Source organism: Calidris pugnax, unplaced genomic scaffold (genome assembly GCF_001431845.1).
Source record: "Calidris pugnax isolate Ruff unplaced genomic scaffold, ASM143184v1 scaffold44, whole genome shotgun sequence".
Lineage (NCBI taxonomy): Eukaryota > Metazoa > Chordata > Aves > Charadriiformes > Scolopacidae > Calidris > Calidris pugnax.
This window is the reverse complement of record NW_015094506.1, coordinates 16699699-16704900: the sequence shown is the minus strand read 5'-3', so window position 1 is coordinate 16704900 and position 5202 is coordinate 16699699.

Genomic DNA, 5202 nt, shown 5'->3' with positions numbered 1-5202 from the left:
GAAGGGGGAGGGGGGGGAGGAAGTGAATTCACAAAATGAAAAAGCATTGAAAAACATTGTGCTATGAAACAATTTCAGTTCCTGAGCCCATGAAGAGAAACACCCCCCCCCCCCCAAAAACAACACCAATCCAAACCTCCAAACCTGTAGCCATGTTTGTTTTCTGGATCCATTTTCCCTTGTGATCTCCACTACCCTTGCTTTTTCCCCAATCTTAAGAGAAATATGGCCATTCCCTTCAGGAAGCTCATTGTGGTAATTACTGATAAGCACCTGTTTAACCACAGCTGTTGTTACCTGAGGCCTTACCATGAGTTACAGCTCATCATAAATATTTTCAGGCTCAACCCTTTTCCCTCTTGCCACTGCTCAGAAAGTGCCCTCTTTTCTCCCTGCTTTTTTGTTTCATCATCTAGAGTCAATGAGCACTAAATGGACTGATGCCACTCTAAGCGAGTGAGAGCAGGTCAACATCTCCTGGTGGGCCTGGTGATTTGGAGAGCAGTTACTCTTCCAAAACAGTCAGTGATTGCAATCTGTGTCTGTGGCTTTACAAATGTGCTGTGAGGTGCTGCCTTTTGGTCAGCAGGAGCTGAGGTAACACTCCTGTGGTGCAATGTAGTGCCCTGTAGAGACGGGCAGGTACCACATTATGGAGGTATGAGATGCTGCTGCTCCCAACTTCACTATCTACACTCTTGCATGCTCGGACCCAGCATGTACTTCCCTAAGAGAAGCAGTTTGATTAAGAGCAGACCCAAATCTATCAAAGTCAATAAATAAAAATACTTTTTGATCCAAGTTCTATATGCACCAGCCATTTTTGCAGATTTTGAGAAGACCAAAATGACACCTTTGTCAATCAAAAACAATTCTTCCAACAGGGCTAATGAGTTAAAGCCAGTCATTACAACTAATGTAAAGAAAAATGCTTCATAGAATAACTGTTCTACTAAGTGGGAAAAGCGGCAAAAATTACCAATTTTATTCAGCTCATTTAACCCCTAATCAACTGTCAAGAAAAACATTCTTCCCAACTGACAGACTGTTACCAAAGCAAAGGACCTACGTCTCTCGATCACTTTTCACATCATGAGTCAATGAAAGTTAATTGCCTGTTAGTTATGCAAAGCAAGAATTAGAACATTATATTTTCTGATTACGCTAACAGTCAATTCCCTTATTTATTTCTGCATTAGCATTTTCACTCCAGGCTTCCAGTTCAGTTTCTTATACACATACTGACCTGCTTTTCAGAACATGTCTACCAAATTCATGCCCAGTCCCTCTTTTCAGTGCTACTTTATACGCTGTTGTTCATCCAGGCATTAAAGAAAGTATGGAAAGGGTTTTTCTATACTTAAGAACTTTCAGCCAGTCTTAGTTACATTTACCTTATATGCAGTAAGTCTTTTTATATTCAATATAGAGAATAAGTTCAATGTTGCACCAAAAAGCAGTTCCAAAACTATGTGACAAACTAACACAGAGAAGGTTGTAACTCTGTATGGTACTTTCTGACACCTGCTGCAAAATTTTCAGACACAACAGCCATATGAAGAGATTTGTTTCAAGATTATGCTATATTCAACATTAAAAAAAAAATAGTTCTACAAACTAACGAATTATCCTTAGTGGAGCTTATGAAGAGGCCAAATAATTTGAGGAAGTCAAGACAGTTCTCCCAGGTTTTTGGGGTGAAGGTGGAGGGGACAGGCAGTACAGTCTTTTTATTCTATGCATGCACTGTGCAATAACATACCAAGATTTTTGAACAGCCATTTAGACCAAAAAAAAAAAAAAATCCCAGATCAAAACAAAAGAGTTTCATCTTCTGGCAGAACCAGTCTCATCAGTTTGACAGCTCACATTTAATTTCTGTCAACCATTTCATATCTTTGTACACTCTCTTATTACTTACAACAAGGAAAGCACTCAGTAGGCGATGCGTCAAGGTTATACACCAAATAGAGCCAACATCAGTTTTTCTCATGAACAAAAGGCAAAAGCACAGAAGTGGCAAAATATTGTCTGCTCTATGAATCAAGATTATCCCATGATTCTGCACAACAAACCTCTGAAATTTTGCTCTCATCCTCCCAAAGCCTAGGGACAGTTCTCTCCGTGTATTTATTGTAAGCACATACAGGTACCTGAGCCTCAAAGATGTCCTTACTTTTTCCTAAGAAGTAGCAGCACCCACTGGCACCAAGAGGTTGTTCCATAACCCTGATGTGGATCTGTCATTGAAGAGTTCCAAATTGGGTTCAGGCTATATTTCTCTTCTCCCATGGACCATTCATCACAAGGAGGAGGATCTCAGGCTGTAAATCCTGATTGAAAACCTGACAGGTTGGAACCCGGAATGCAACGCTGAAGTCAATTATTTCGCACTTAGTCAGAAACGTTATCATCTGCTCACTCTGGTGAAAGACAGACTCTGAGGCTCAGTAACTTGCATCCCACTCAAGATGTTTTTTTTCTTCATGAAACTGGCAATATTATTAAACCAATTCTTTTTGAGACAGTTTCTATGACATTCCATAGAGTCAAAATGGTTACTCATGTATTTTCTTTCAAATACAAGGTTGCCTCTATTGTTTTACTCAGTTAAGAATTTCCAGGCCAACTCTTCAAAGTTAATAATAAGTGGCTAAGTTATATAATTGGCTTTTACTCATTGCTTCAACAAACTTCTTAGAGTTTCACTCACTCCTCTCCAACCACATACCATGATCTGACACTGATCGATACACAAAAGCCCTGATGGAAGGCTATCAAGGGAATTAAATAATCTGAATGACTAACAGAGTCCTTTTCATGGATTAAATTAAGATTAAATCATCACATTTCAACGTAGTGTAAGATTAAGGTTGAGGAGCTAAGAAGTTCATTTTTGCAGATGAATATTTATTAACTATCTAGAAAACAGATGAATGAGTTGACAAAATTTGGCTATGGCATAAAATTGTTTCAGTTCGAACTGATTCAAATTATGAGGTCATCTCTGATTTCATATATTGAGAATCAAGTACCCAGACAGGCACTTCAACTCCAATGTTGTTGGTCGCCCAAATATTCTGGAGGGATTTGTGAACAGTAATACAAAAATGTCTGTAAAGATCATCTCAAGTTAGAAGAGAAAGTAGAAGAGCTGATCAAGCCAGTAAGGAAAATGATGGCAGAATCTCTTTCTTTGAACAAGAATTGCTGACAGAAAAATACATTTTTCTTTTTGGTAGTCTCTAAGACTGCAGTGAAAGCTTATATGAAGTGGGAGTACACAAAGGATGTTCAAATTGCTATCTTCATATGCATATTTAGAATTCATATGTTATTTGGAATATGTTTAGTTGCAGACATACTTCACACATCCACAGAATATGTCTACATGTCCCAGCACAGCACTGTGTACAGATGCCAGGATGCTCCCTGACTTCAGCAAGGGCATTTCTCCTTTAGAGTGACTCTTGCCACTGGGACAAAGTACTCGCTGTGCAAATGTCTCAACGTGCTTTTCAAACACCAACCTAAGCCTTGAAAAATACCTATTGGAAAATTGGAAAATACTACCCCATTAAAAGCTATCATATGATCTGGTATAGAGTAAAAAGCTCTCCATGGCTGATGAATCAGATAAGTCTTTGTAGTTCAAACACAGGGTATAAAAAGGAATTGAGAGAGTCCTTGGCAGGAAGAAGTTGTGAAAAGTAAATCTAAAAAGAGCCAATCTTGACGGAAACATAAGGCATTTATGGAAATTATATAAATAAACAGAAAAATAAATGTGGGGCAAATGAATAAATATGTATCCTAGCTACAGACTTCTACTATACTAGAGAAAAAGTATCCTAGCTACAGATTTGTACCAGAGCGAAGATGAGTCCTACCTGGGCCTTATGCTGCCTTGTGTTTGAGCCCTGCCAGTCTCCAGAATAAAAACCTGACAAGATTCAGGTTATCACTCTTGCTTTGCTCCATTCTTCTGAAAAGAGCCTTTTTCCTCACACAAAGAATTATATCTCCCACTCCAGCCCAGTCATGAGGAGAATCAGTTAATTCTCTCGCTCCTTGGATTTAACACAAACAAATAGCTGCCTGAAAGGTTTGAGCACCGTGACCATAATTAAATCTGCAGTAATTAGTAATGCAACAACAGCAAGCAAGCAAGCTTCTCCAGCTGACATTTTTTAAAGTACAGATAACACAGGGGAATTAATTGGCAAAAATACAAGAAGAAAAAAGAAATCACTTGCAGATCAGGGGACCAAACCTTTGTCTCTTGCCATACAGCACCAGCCCACATGCTCTTAACTTGGTTTTGTCTTTCCCCATGTCACCGTCATGTCAATAGAGACTCAAGATTTCAATAGAGGCACAAGATCTCTTCTAACTAAACTTTTGATCCCATGTTTGCTACTGTTTATGTTGTATTTACTGTGTTCCCTAATCCAGCTGAGCACAAGCTGTTCTGTTCTTGATTCTTCTAATGCTTTCCTTGTTCCACTTCTGCTCAGCCAACTTTCCTTTTCTTTCTAAAGTTTATTCAGCCACTCTGAGACAACCGGTGCCTAACAATCTCTTCGGAACACAGGTTCAAGGAAAAGCATCGAGTTGCAAAAGCCTTTGCAACCAGTTAATACTTGTTTCACAGTGTAAATTACAAAGATGCTGTAGCATTTAATCGCTTCCCACAATATAATACCTTTCTGTATGTGTACCGTGTAAAGTATACTTTTTTCGAGATCTTATTCTATACCTTATTAGCAACGATGAGTCATACTAGCACTTCAAAGAAGTGTAGTAGCACTTTTGCTGGAGAAGAAATGTGACGGCCTGGGCGACACTGAGGGCTTTATTATTATTTTTTTTCCCCCTGCACCAGAAATTCTAAATCAGTTCCCACCACGACTTTCATCACCTCAAGTGCCTTCATCAAATCTCCAGTAACTCTTTCCCTAAGAGAGAACGAACAGTCTCTCTGCCTAACACCACAACGCAAGCCCATTTCATTATAACCAAGGTAACTGAACAATCAATATGAACTGCACATTAGCCTCAGCCAGCTTGAAGTTGGCCCCACAAATACTTCTCCTCTGAGCACGTGTCAAGAGGACTATCTCTATTCTTGAGCCAACTTAGGCCAGTTTGATTCATGCTCTCTCTTTAAGGCATCTCACTGGGAGCAAACTTGGTCACTCC